The sequence below is a fragment of the Pleurodeles waltl genome, chromosome 2_2 (assembly GCF_031143425.1).
Source record: "Pleurodeles waltl isolate 20211129_DDA chromosome 2_2, aPleWal1.hap1.20221129, whole genome shotgun sequence".
NCBI classification, from domain to species: domain Eukaryota; kingdom Metazoa; phylum Chordata; class Amphibia; order Caudata; family Salamandridae; genus Pleurodeles; species Pleurodeles waltl.
In genome coordinates, this window is record NC_090439.1 from 311262869 (window position 1) to 311277477 (window position 14609).

General features: G+C 42.1%; 1 protein-coding gene and 1 long non-coding RNA gene across 3 annotated transcripts in view; one reads left to right on the top strand and one right to left on the bottom strand.

Annotated features, from left to right (window-relative positions):
* The window catches only part of LOC138282357 (potassium voltage-gated channel subfamily G member 2-like), a 913601-nt gene that overhangs the window by 380270 nt on the left and 518722 nt on the right, over positions 1–14609 (bottom strand). The gene's annotated exons all lie outside the window — the stretch shown is intronic.
* Positions 984–6729, top strand: LOC138282358 (uncharacterized). 2 transcript variants are annotated; one of them, XR_011200933.1, is made up of 4 exons: positions 984–1208; positions 3792–3941; positions 4335–4445; positions 6483–6729. It is a non-coding gene; the product is annotated as an uncharacterized lncRNA (long non-coding RNA). The 2 variants fall into 2 exon arrangements; XR_011200932.1 differs by having other exon boundaries at positions 987–1173.

The window sequence follows — 14609 nt, forward strand, 5'->3', positions numbered from 1 at the left end:
GGAGTTGTGTTCCTAGTGTAAAGATGCCTTGTTTAATACTGGACAAAAACATTTCTGCAGCATGTGCCTAAACCCTGTCAAGTGGTTTAAAGTGCAACCTGCTTGTGACCAATTAAGTAAGCCAAAATAGACTTACTCTCATGTTTGTCCTTGGTGGCAGTTATAGATGAGAATTTCACAAACTCTGCCCTTTCAGAAATAGTTTATAGTCACAGAAAGAACTAATGGTGACGTACATTATTAGCTCACTGTCTGATGTGGTTGTACTGTAGGACATGTAGTCTTGGTGTTCAAGTGGCAAGTATTAAATCATAGGTACCAGCCAGCAAAATATAAAAGAAGGACGGGCTAATGTTTCATCTGTTTTTCGGTAAAGCAGAGTAGGCAAGAAATGCACACCGATTCATAATCGGAATTATTTGCATTGTGAAAGCACAAAACGAAAAAAGATAATGGTTACACCATTTTTTCACACTTAATATAGAATTAAAATTGTGGCACTGTCTATTGCTGGAAGAAAGCCCTGTAAACAACGCTTCATTTAGATGTATTATATTATTTTGAACCCAAGTTCTTTCCCCGTCCCAGTGCTGTGATAAAGTCCAGTAGAAAGTAGGCGATGCTGGCCCCTGGCTTAAGGGCTCCTCAGCCGCTCAGAGCTCTTTAATGCCCACTGTGCTTCATGAATAGATCGAAGCAGTGCATCTGGGAACGCCCTAAAACAATTAACTTCTATTCAAGCTTTGTTGTAAAAAGAAAGGGTATTGTAACCATGCAGATCGAGGCCCGGAGTCAGTTCAACATCCTGTGGTTGTGGGCAAATCACTGTCTCCTGCGCTTTAACTATAAAAATAAAATCCGACCTTGTGTAAAGTAATTCTGGGGCTCATGCAAACCACTCCAATCATGCTCTCGGACGAAGTTTGCGCGTTTAACACTAGAAGAAAAGAAATGCTTTGTAGGTCAGCACACGCACTTCCGGTGTTGCCGGAAGCTACGTCACTTTACTGTGCAGTTTGGAAAAGAACGATGGTGAGAAAGTGGTCGAGGTCTATGCAGAAGGGGACTACGGCGTTTTCCCTGCTCTGGATGGTTGCATTTACCATCTGCAAGTCTTTTCTGGCCACGGAGACAGATTTGTTCAGAAGCTAGTGATTGGAATGCAGGTAGCAGGTATGGAGCGGGCATTTCTTTCTCGCAGCTTGGAGGTTCGTATCACACTAGTTAGATGTGCCCATTAAGAAAAAAAGCGTCTGTTTGTGTGTTTCTCAGCTATCTCGGATTTCTGAAATGTCCTGTTAAAGATTTATGTTTGTCACGATTGTGTGACTCTTGTTGCTCAGTTTATGTGCAGCGCCTTTGTGGGCTTGGATATTAAATAGCTGAGTTAGCGAAATGCACTGGGGAAATAAACAAAAAGCATAAATTATCGTTTTTTCTCGTTTTAGTTTGCTTTTTTTAAAACACATTTCTCTACTTCATTTTTTGGTGTGCTTCAGGGAATGTATTTTAATGGTGATTGGGGAGAATTATGTGGAGTTCTGGTCAGAGTTGTCCGCTTTGAAACTGGCGAACCAGGTTCCAGTCCTGTTGTCTGCTCAACATCCTGTGATTATTGGCAAATCACATAATCTGCCCATGCATAAAACAGAAATGAATGTGACCTTCTGTATTTTAACTAATGCTTGTGTAAACCACTCCAGTTCTTTCGGGTCGAGTTTGCTCTATGTGAAACTGCTTAAAAATATTTGTAGCTATAGGGAAAGTTACAATGTTTTTTCTGCTTCTATAATTCTTGGCAGCTTTTGTTTTCCAAAATATACTGTAAGCCCTTTGTACCATCATTATGCAAGGACTTTTAAATATAAAGGTTCCAAATTCCATCTAGAATGGGTAGGTGAAAGTCCGAATTGGCAGAGTACAAACCCTAATTTGAATGTTTCACAAGGCTATTTACAGCAGGCACATTAACATACAGTGTTCTTATTGACAGAGTTTCTAATACTATTTGACATTAAACCTGTACAGTGTAAGATAGTTCAGTGACTTAAGGCCCATAGCTCTGGGTACACTTTGAAACCTGGTGAGGTGAACTCTGCCTTTTATCTTTCCAGTGTACTGAACTGCATAACAGTTTTACTGGATGAAAATGTACATGTATGTCAGATAAATAGACATGTATTAGGATATGTGCAATGAGCACCAATCCAGTCTCTGCACCACATGACCCTCCTCAAACTATGTTCCCTGCTCTAGTGAGCCTCTATTCAAGGTCCCACCCACAATACAGAAAAGCTCAATTTAACAATTGCTTGTAACCATCTGCAGAAAAGCCCCCATAGCAATGCTCTGTGGTGCTTGAAAAGGACAGTGAAGCATGTGTCAGTGATAGGATACATTGTACCCTTGCCGCTATACTGGAATGGAGAGCATTTTGATCTGGATGCTATGGAAGTAACTTAAAAAAAAATCCGCAGTTTTCCCATTAAGATAATCCAAGGAAAACCCTGGAAGTGGTGGAGGATTAAAAGGGAAGGTGCCCCGACTGGAGATGGCTATAGTGTATATTTAGATTGGGTTCTCTGCAGCAAGACCAACTCACAATCCTCACATCCCTATTCCATTATGTGCTACAAAGCCAGAGTCCCCCTCACCATCTTCACTCTCAAACCAGATGATACTGACCTAGATTACCTATTAGAACTTCTCCCAGCACCACAGAAAATGTATGCCTAGGCCTTACCAAAACTGTCATAACACTTGGGGAATTTCAATTTATGCAAAATAATGTGAATTTCACAGTGCTAAAGTTTGGGCAATTCTGGTCTGTATGAGACTGGTACAAGCAGAAAATAACCTGCAGGAGATATTTTCTCCACAAACTGGACCCCTTGTCTGCCTGTATCTCACAAGACTTTGGTTTGTGGGATATGTCCTGTTGTTCAACTTTTGCATAGGTGGCGGTAAAATTTTGCTTCACATACTTTTGTTCTCTAGACCCAGTACATGTTTGTAAAAGGGGGGGTGCAACAATCAAGAGCCACTCACCAGGGGATCCAGCTGCTCAGCCCCTACCTGAAAAGGCTTCCTCAAATTTCTTTCAAAAACAGGTCCAAATACATGTTGGAAGACGGGCGTTGCTGACAAGCCTAGGCCCATCCACAAAATCCTGGCTAGGTTCCCCTCCCTTCTACCCTGTATCCCAAAAGAAACATCCATCTCACCCACTATTTTCACTGTTCTTTTCTATCCCATTTCCTATCCCTCCTCCAACTATATCGTCTGCCGCCAGCTCTGTCTTTGCTCTTGCCCTACGCTTAGATAGTATATAGAGGTACAATTAAATAAATATTCAAGGCCAAAGAAACCTGACAGAACCATCTAGACTCCCTGTCTGCCTCTATCTCTCAAACACTACTTAGTCTTTAACCCTGTCTTTTTTCCTGGTAACTTTTGAAGGTGGTGGGGTTGGAAGGGTGTGGAAGCTTCTACATAGAACATTCTGATACCAAATATTGAGTTTAAATGGATGACTCAATAAAATATTTGCGGATGCTGATTCATACTGTCCTTCAGCTGCTAGCATTCTTATTTACTTCATTCTTTCTGATGCTCCTATCAGAAAATGTTGGCAAACTTTTACACAGGAGTGTAACACACCTACATTTTTCATATAACATAGTCTCTCACCTCTGCAACATCCAGCTGCCCATGCTCACTGATGGCCCCCTAATAATGCTCTCTCATGCTTGATGCTTCCCACACTCTTCTGTTTGAAACCCTCCCCTAAGCTGTGTCACCCAGTTGCCGCCTCCTGCAGTCTGCCCAAAGGACTCCCGCCCACTTCTCCCAGGAGTACTGACCGAGGAACTGCAGCTGCCTATGTGAGGGAGAAGCAGAACTGCCTGGAGCACCATTTGGCGTCAGTCCAGCAGTAGAGGGTAAGTTAGAAAAACATTTGATGTTCTGTGAGTGCGTGGGTGGGAAGTGTTGCGCCTATTGCCCACACTGGTGACATGCTGACCCTCACATAACAGCAGTATTCCTTGGCAACTAGGCACCCCTTGCATGATACCCAATCTTTGCATATGCAGGCAGCACTGTGCTTTGACAAACATTCTAGATTCCCTGCAAAACGAAATCCATATTGGAGTAAATTTTTGATATGGCTACTGTGTATTTCTGGCACTAATTCACCAGTTTTTATTCTCACTATTACACAGGACGCTTATGAATGTCAAATAGCCATTCAGAAATGAAACCTTTTTTTTTTCTTTTTCAAAGCATGTATATATGACGGCATGTACAATAATGCTTTCTATTGTTATCTTCAGGTTGAAATGCTGCAGCTGGTGAAGGTTTTATTGGGCCCTATTCATTTTCAAATGATTGTGTGCTGAGACTAGTATTGGGCAATGATCAACTGAAAATTGATTCTTCAATTGGTAAGATATTTCAGTTAACTTATTTACCCTTCTGATAATGAACATTCAGGTCAAAGCTGCAAATTGTTTGTGTAAAAACTGTAATGAATATTACAATTTGTTAACAGCAATAAAACCTTTAGGCTTAGGTGGTCCCCTAGCAGCTCACATTATTACAGGAGTGTTCTTTTAATGATGTTTTGTATTGTCTTTCCACTCCTTCAGTCACTTATACCCAGATAAGCAAGCCATACAGGGCTTAAACCAGAACTCTTGGTGACGGCACTGAGAGCACGCAGTGCATCCAGCTCTACTTTGGACTTTCTTTGGTGGTCTAAACACTTATTTGTAGGCCATCATTGTAGGAAGCTGGCCTGGTGTGTGTTGAGTATCTATGGTATTATCACCTTATACCAGGTATTCCCTATTAGTGCATTGTAGCCAGTGTCTAGGAAGCCAGGCTCTCTAGAGGTAGCTGTGGATGAGCAGCCATGGCTTATCTAGGAGACATGCAAAGCTTATGCAGTACCACTTATAGTCACACATCACTTACACACATGAAAGAATCACACAGTGTTACAAAAATAAAAGTACTTTGTTTTAGTGCCGCAAATACTAAAATGCTAGATGGGCAATACTTCAATAGCAGGTAAGTAAACACACTATTATATATACACCTTTTCACGCAGCCTGCAAAAGCAGGCCTGTAGACATATTTATTATGGGTTCCAATGGGTGGCATAATAGATGCTGCAGCCCATGGTCAACACCTGATCCCCCAATGCCCTGGGTACCATATACTAGGGACTTATGAGGGGGCACCAGTCTGCCAAATGTGGGAGGTTTGTGGCCCAAACAACTAAATTTAAAGGGAGAGAGTCACTAGCGTCCTGGTTAGCAGGATCCCAGTGCACACAGTCAAAACATGCTGACAACAGGCAAAAAGTGGGGGTAACCGTGCAAAAAAGGGGTACTTTCCTACAGTCATGTATTGGTCCCTATGGAAATCTCTTAACTCATTTTTTAGGTCAAGCATAGCAGCGCACAATTGCTACTTTTCTGACGTGTTTGTATGTATCTGGGCTTTTAACCACACCCATCACTATCGCTCGTTCATGGGCTTGCCTTTCAAAAATCCTTTGTTTTTCATTGGTAAATGCTTTACGTTTGTCCCTCCTTGGAGCTTTTTTGTTACCGCCTTGGCCATCAACCCTGTTACATGGATAATTGCTCTTTCGGTGATCACTTTGACTGCAAGCGAACGTCTTTTTCCTTTTGTTTTTCTCCTTCGCGCTCAAGCTGAGGACGGCTGTGGCAGTTTGAATTGGCTTGCTTATGTCAACTCTTCTACTTTTTATTTTCAGTTTGTGTGGCAAGGAAAGCCAAGTTAGAAACTTACAATGCTAATAGCTTGAAGTCGAACAAACATGAGACCCATTGCATTGCAAATGCTTGTTTCTTTTCAGATGGACATGCTGCAAGCATAGTTCAATGGTGCTCCCTGCAATATCCATCAAGAGGGCAGCATATGTTGGCTCCAAGATGGTTGCACCCTGTTTGCACAGGCAACATCTAGTGACTCACAGCGTCTGGTAATTGGAGGACACCTGCTGCTTTCAACCTTTGTACATCTGTGATCTATCCTGTATGTTAGAGGGGCATTGTGTAAAGACACTATGCTGTCAAACTATAGTGTTATTGTATGGCAGAGATTGAAACTGCAGATTCCCTTGTCTGTTGAGGGGGAAAAAAGGATTTTCTATCATTATGTTATGTTGTAACTCTGGGACTGATATTCTGAATCTTACTTGCCCCATTGCTCGTACAGTCCAGAAAGGGACACTTTCTTTCTTCACCTTCGATCTAACAATGTCCTAGTTTCACACATATACTTTTGAAACAAGCACCATAAGCAAAGCAGGGTTAAAAACATCTCTTAAGGCACCGTTTATGCTGGAGGGGGATCCAGTGATTTTTGAAAGCAGCCAGTCTAAAAGAAAACCTAAAGTAACTTGGTTGAAGAAGGGATACTAATATATGCTTTTGTTATCTTTTTAGAATGTTATGACATCGTGCAATCTGGCTACCTCTCAACAACTGACCTATGAGAAGGAATCTTGCCATAATGATCTGCAATTGCAAAAGGGGACAAAATACTCTGAATCTGGAAACACACAACACAGTTGCTTGTTTCGTTGACTTTTTAAAATTCTTGTTGCTTGCTTGTAATGTTGTCTTGTACAGTGTCCTATTTCTCTTTGAAGCCAAGCATGTGCTTTGGCTAAATAAAAACTAACAATGGCAAGTCATTTCAATTCATTTTATTTCAGCCAATACATTGTTCGGTATATTGCCACATGCCACCATATCAAAACTTAGAGTAATGTTGTTGAGCTCAAATGAAGACACTGCACAGCGAGTATGGGGGAATTTCATCAAGGCTGCTACTAAATGCATGTTGGCGTACTTGCTGACATCTGCTTTGCTCACAAATTCATTTTATATCACTCACCACTTTGTTTAAAGAAGAAACATGTTTTAAACCCAATCAGATTTCTTTTTTACAGGGATGTCATGTTTCTCCCAAGTATTTAATTTCAGATTTGTGTTTTTAAATTAGACTTCATGAATTCTGGATTGGATAAATGTCATTCGGAGAATGTACATGCGTCACAGACTCTAAAAGAAATTATCCAACCCTAAGTCGCTATTTTAACATTAAGGAGTGATCCACATGCATTAAAAAACATTTTATGGAATCATTCAGAAGTAATCCCCATTCATAACAACCTAGAGTACCCACCCATTGGATACTCTTGGTTATTATGACTAGGGAATACTTCTGATTAATTCCACTAGGTGATCTTGGATGTTTTGTGCTGATATGGGGTTGTACCATAGTGTGTGTTTCCCCACTCTCCTGGTGTATATTACCTGTAATCTTTGGTCATCCTGCAGTAGTCATGAACTCCTCTAAAAGTAATTCACACTCATTATAAAGTTGTTATAAAAAATTCTGGTGTAATCCACACTCATTCTGAAGATGTTAAGAAATCATCCTGGAGTAATCCACACTCATCCTGAAGTTGTCCCAAAATCATCCTGGAGTAATCCACACTCGTTCTCAAGTGGTCTTAAAATCATCCTGGTGTAATCCACACTCATTCTGAAGATGTCAGGAAATCATCCATGGGTTATCCACAGTAATCATGACATCGCCCTGAAATCATCATGGAGTAATTCACACTCCTCCTGAAGTTGTCAATTAGTATTCCTGGAGTAGTACAAGATCATCACGCATTTTTAATTAAGGTAATCAGGACACCATCCTGGAGTAGTTTTTGTGCTGACTCTGGAGTCATCTCATTTAAATATTTCGCCCTATACACATACTTCAGGATGGCTTGGGATGACTTCCTCAGATAATTACAGGAATAGCCCAGCTGAAGTCATCAGATGACTCTAGAATGACTCTAGGATGATCTTCCTTTTTGACAAGGGTAGGCCTCATTGTAGGTACTCAAGCACCTTCCAACCAAGCATTCCTCCATGGCATGGATGGGGGCTCGTTAGGTAACACTCTGCAGCCCTGTATCAATACCCAAGCACAATTACATTTACAATACATTTCACTTCACTTCATCCTTTCAGAAGGAATAGCAGGGGTCTGCAATGAAAAACATTCACTCCAATCACAGCATGATCTCCTGCTAATTGCATGCTGTGCTCCTCTTGGCTGGGGTCATCAGAGTACACCCGCGCTGCCTTTCGTTATATAGGAACATTTCAACTGCTTCAGAAACCCCCCCCCTCCCCGCCGCCTCAGAAAGTTTCAAACCTGCAGGTTTTGCAAAGCAGACTGGGAATTTCCTTTGCTCTTATTTTCTTATTGCCACGCCTGTCTTTCGCTTGTAAAACCTGTGACCTTTTAGCCACCGTATACATCCTGGCTTTGCTCTTTGCACAGTCCAAACTGATCTCGGCTTGGCGAGGCCTGTTCTGCACACAGCGGGGAGCTCCACGTTGTGCTTCTGCTGGGGAGTCACAAAGACTTCAGGGCAGTGTGTGGCGATGAGTGCAGGGGGAATAGTCTGGCTCAGCTTCTACATTTCATACCCTTAACCTTGCTGGAACAGCTGCAGGTTCCTGCCTTTTCAAATGCTTAAAAGTCTTGTGCAAGAAAGCGGAGATTCCACACCCCCAGAAAAAAACACAATGTACTAGAATAAAGACATTCTTACACGATACTTGCGATTAGCGTTTTGATGGTAGTACCGCAATTGACCGTTGTTTCTATTATTCACTTTCATGGTGCCAACAAATCACACATGGCATCTGCCTGATTGGTTTCAGATGCGAGTAGAGCACAGAACCCTTTGACAATCAGGCAGCATCCAAGTGCCATTAGGTTTAGAAGATATACTTCACTAGTGTTTGGCCCACAAAGGTCTCATACTACATTACTCCTTGGATAACACTGGAATTAAAAAACAAACTCACAAAGTGACTCTAGACATGATGAAAGTTTTTTTTCTGGCTGATCGTTGAATGGGAGAATTACTTGGCCAGGGCTAAGTACTTCCCAGCTAGAGGTTATGTTTCCTTTTGACGCCAGTGTCACAACAAGCCTGGTAGCTGTACAGCAGAGAAGGAATATGTGGCCCTTGCTTGCATTGGTGGGTTTCTTACATCCTCGGCCCTGATGCTACTGCACAAGCTGCACTAATGATAGTTACACTTCTGATTTACAGTAAACTTAATGGACCAAATGTATGACATATCTTCTTGAAAAAGAACAGTTACAGAACTGGTGACCTCAATGGGTCATGCGTCAGGGGCAGCTCCTTCTCAATGGCAAAGGAGGGTCGCCCACTGGCTGAGACACCAGCTGAAAAATGAAACAATATTTTACTATACAGGGAGGGGCGGGGCTGGGAGGACGGATGGGGTAGGGGAAAGGAGGAGTGGAGTGCACTAAGGGGCATATTTATACTCCATTTTCCATTTGCGCCAAATTTGCGTCATTTTTTTAATGCAAATTTGCGCAAAACTGTCTCCATATTTATATTTTGACGTTAGACCCGTCTAAAGTCAAAATATTGGAGATTGCACCATTTTTTAGATGCATAAACCTACCTTGCATCAGTGAAATGCAAGGTAGACACTCACATCTAAAAAATGGTGCTAACCCCATAGCCCCATATTTATCCCCGTGCTAAAATATCGCACGGGTGTGAGGAGGAGGGACCAAATAATGATGCAAAGCTTGCTTTGCGCCATCATTTAACGCCTGGGTCAGACAAGGCAATAGGGGACCTGTGGACCCATATCTATGGTTGAATACCATGAATATGGGTCCACAGGTGCCCTCCTCAAGCCCCAGGGACACCTCCACCCACACCAGAGGGACACCGGATGATGGGGGACCCCATCCCAGGTAAGTAGGGTAAGTATAGGTAAGTATTTTTATTTTTCAATTAAAGTGCCACCGGGGGCCCAACTTGGGGGCCCCTGCATTGCACAGGGTGTAATGGCCATGCCCAGGGAACCCTGGTACCCTATGCTAGCCATTGGGGTGGTGGGCATGACTCCTGTCTTTTCTAAGACAGAAGTCATGTGGTATGGATGGTTTTGTGTTAGAAAATTACGCTAGCTTCATTTTTGGGTGCAAAACCCCCTTCTCCCATACCGCCATCCCCACCTGGCTAACGTAATTTTCTTTGACGCTAGGCCACTGTAGTGAAATATGTGTTTTTGACCACTGACTTTGTGTTGCACCACTTTGCACCTGGATTAGCTGTTCAGTGTTCACCAGTTACAGACTACATTTTGTATTCAGTTTAACTGCCTATTGCCTTTATTGTAGCGTTAGACACTGCCATGTTAAAAGTGTTAGTATTTTTCCACATTGTAAACTGTGCTTATTTTCATGCTCTTTCTCACCGAAGAGCTAGGACATATTATGGAGGAGGTAGGCAGTCAGCACGATAAGAATGTACCAGACTGATGTTTATAGTACACGCATGGAACGGTGTGACTTTGGGAGGGACGTCTTGGGATTTTGGCCATTCTCAAAGCGTTTCTTTCAAAGGTTACCTAAACTAGCAAGCATTTTTTAAATATTTCTTTTTTCCAGGAGGGGTTTTTCAAAAAAGCCCCTTCTCATTTTCTTTAAGATATATAAAGATGGCCCTGCTCAGTAGCGGTGAATTCCGAGACCTCACTCAGGATTAAACAACAAATGCCTGACACCTGTCCTGCGAGGGTGGAGATCACTTTCTCGGAGGTGAACGGGGTCATCTTCTTGCTGGCATGAGAAAGATGGAGAGCTTGGCAGGCCCTACTGTGATTAATTTTTACTTCATTATTTGCTTTGCTATTATAATATAATATAACTATATATATTTGTTTTGTACATTGAAGTTGAGAATCACTTTGGTATATTTTCCTTTCATTGCTGTGATTATTTTTAAACGTGTGCTTTCAACCTGTTAACCTCCTTTTTAGGAACCTCATGGTGAAATAATAATAAATGTCTTCTTTGAACTGAGAAGTGGATTCCAGAGATTTTTGGCAGCTCGGTCATTAGTGAAAGCAAAACACCCACCCTTTGCACCGGCTTGCACCATTCCATAAATATGGCACCCGGCTGGCGCTCAGGAAAGGTGCAAGCCGGTGCTAAACGTTTTGATGTAAAACTGCATTAGTGCTAAGATGGCCAGCCAAACTCACATGCGCACTTAGGTTTCTCCAACCCAGCTGTGTCGCACAGCCACGTTGGAGAAACTGCAGTTACCCTAGTGCAATGTCTGAGTGGCAGATCAAGCCGCTCAGACCAATCCTGACATCGATCTCATGCTAGAAGTAGCATGAGAGCAGCACCAGGATTGCATGGGGAGCCTGTGCTGGAGTCCCAGGCACTGCTGGGACCCCAGAAGAGCAGAGAAGCGAGGCAGCAGGCAGTGACGTAGTTGGAACGGTAAGTTTCTTTTCTTAATTACTATTTTATCCCCCCACTCTTCCCTTGAGATTTGCAATGGCCACCACTGTTCAGAATTGTTTATGCCTTCATCCTTAAAATCTGCTTCCTGTGCAAGTTCTCTTGTTATAACATAGATTTAGTTGGATTATGCAAGGCATCTTCCTTGAGTTCTTTCATTTATTCAGTAATGTGTTGCTGGTGCATAAAGGGTGCCATATTGTCCACTGCCATCTAGGACCTCAAAGCACATCCGAAAGTCCCACAGGAATATTTGGAGGGAAGATGGTTCCACCTATAGTGAATGTCATCAAGAGAATGAGGAGATTTCATAGGGACACTTAAGGAGCTCTGAGAGCTGGCACCTTGTCAAGCAACTAGAAACTCAGAAAATAATTTTTAAAAACTGAACCTCTGAAAAATTGGAAATGTTACACATTCTTAATTTCTGATGTGAGGTAATTTCATATTCCTCGATCTGCTCCTGATTTAGTGCAACTCCTCAGACCTGGTGGTCTGTTCCATTTTATTGAAAACAGTATCAGAAACAACAGGATGTGAGCAAGGGTTTTACATTCAAATGTTCTAAAATAAATTAGACCCTGGGCTCAGGCAAAGGTTGGTCAATATTGTTCTTAAATTAGGTACATCTTGCCTGAGGGGACCCTGCCGTCAAGAGTTGACCCCTATAGTCCCTTCCCAATGAGGGCATGAGTTATAACTCATCTGGCACATCAAGTGTACTTCAGCTCTCCACATACCTCTGTCAGGACTCACAGGTGCCACAAGCACTGAGAATTGTCTGTCAAATCACATTTCATGTCTATATACATCCTCCAAGTCTGACAAGAAAACATTTTCAGAATTGGTAAATGGGTAAATACATTAACTTTCCAGCTTTGTTGTACTCTGAAGGAACCAGGCAGAGACTAAAATCCTCAAACCTGCCTCTTCTTTGCATCTTAGTGTATGGAAAACCGTTCTCCTCCCCCTGGGATTCATATCAGGAAGCATCAGGAATCCACTGTCAATGTACCAGTTCTCCACATTTGCCTTAGCGGATTGTAAGATCTTCTCTCTCATTTAGTCATCCTTCACTGTGATGGGCACCGTCCCATGCTCTTCAGTTGTGTTGCATAGACTCTGGGACACCAACTTGATTGATACGCTAATAACTATAGACCCCATATCCTCATTCAAATGCAGCTGTTTGGTAAGAAAAACTTCCATTTCAGTGCTCCCATCTGACCACCATTCCCAAGATTGTAATCTTACCTGGGATTAGCATTCTCTTGGTCTCCACTTTACCCTTCAGCCAGATAATGGAATGGACCCCACACTTTTGAATTTTTCAAGGGTGCATAATAATTGTGCAACTATTTTCCCTCATTCTTAAAGTTGCTCATGAGTGTGGCTATTTTTGTCTTTAGCACCCATGTTTTCAATTTCATATTCTAATCTCAAAGACAACCAACCAGCAGTCTATGCTGCTTCCTCATAAAGAACTGCCAGAAAAGCCAAGAAGGGCACTTTCCCTTTAGTCAGTACGGACATGTCACTAGCATTAGGATTATCACTATCTTCGAAGTCTGAGTAAGCACCGCTACTTGAAAGAAAAATGTTCATTTCATTGGTTGTTGCTTGGCTTTTTTTTTTTTTTTTTTACGTATAAGCATACCTACTTCCCCTGCCCTCTGCTGCCCAAACCCCTTGTAGTGGTGGGCAAGACCCCATATTAGTGTTCATTCTCTCCATATCGCCTACAGATGGTCTTGGGTAATTATTGCAGTCTATGCCCAAACTACAGGTACACCTGAACAGTCTACAAGGGAGCACAGCTCTCTGTGTTGCTATAGTTATTACCTCACCTTCACCATGCAACCTTCCGATCAGAGTGTCTCTTATCCACTAGTTGGGAGACAGAAGTGGATCACCAAGTATCTTGGTGGGCCCCACCTCAAGTAGGGTCTATCTTCTTCACGATTATCATGCATGGAATTCCTTCTCTCAAATGAAATGGTACTCAGCTCAATCTGTGCATTTGCCAACTACAAATTCACCATGCTTACACTGGGCTCCTTTTGTCAGTGGTGCACTCATGACAGGAATCCTCACTTGAGTTATGGGGGCACGCTTCCTCTAGGCACCTGATGCAAATCTCTCATTGGGAGAGAAGGCCTCAGCAATGAATGCAAGATGCAATCATTGCTTAGTAAAATGCACTTAACTCAGCCAAAAAATGACGTACTGTGAGCAGCTTCATTTAGCACTATCTGGCACCTCTTCCTTGTGAAAGGACTGTACAGAGGTTATTTTTCATCGGCAAGTTGAATTTGAAGCCTAGCAATGATTGAAGCTTTTCAATAAAAGGTGAACATTGGCAGATGCAAACAACAGAACATATGTAGGAAACAACCTCATTCTACATATAGTAGGGGAGCCTGCAGCTGGTTGGCACTGTGGAATGCTGGCTACAGGTATTTGTCCCTAATCCCAACTCAACAGACATCATCATTAATCATCAATAGCCACACATACATCTTGAACTTTTATCAAATGGGACTCCAAGGGTGGAATCTCACCAAACGTATGTTTAGGAAGCTGAGATATGGATAAACAATTAATTTTCCCATCATAAAACCACTAGTGATGATGAACCATCACCAAACATGATCAGTAAAATACATGTATACCTATGTCAATTTGATGACACTTTAACACAGTAAGGTGGCTCGATGAGTTAAATGCTTTTAGCCCTACATATGCTATCTCATTGGTTTAAAACCTGTGAAGGTCAGCTAAGTGTTTTTTTGTTTTGTTTTGCGGCCCGTAAATTAAGTGGCGTTTAACTGGACAGTGGTGATACCAGTTATTTCAATTTAGAAAAGTCAGAGGTGTGGTGTAAGAGGCTTCATGAAGTAGTGTGATTTGGAAGCTAGCCTGTGACATATATGTTAATGGATTTGACTGGTAAACACCATGGCAGCAAATGTAAACCTTCTTTCTACAAGGACGAAAAAGCATTCTTTCAGAAGAAGAACCCATTTATTTACATCTTTGACAGGACATTACATCCAAAAGACTGCATCATTATCACTACAGAGAATGCTTCATCTTTTTTGTTTTTGGAGATCACATAGTTACTTCGCGAGAAGTTTCCCAGTGCGTTTTTCCTCAAGAGATTCAGAACAGAGGCTGCCAAGAAG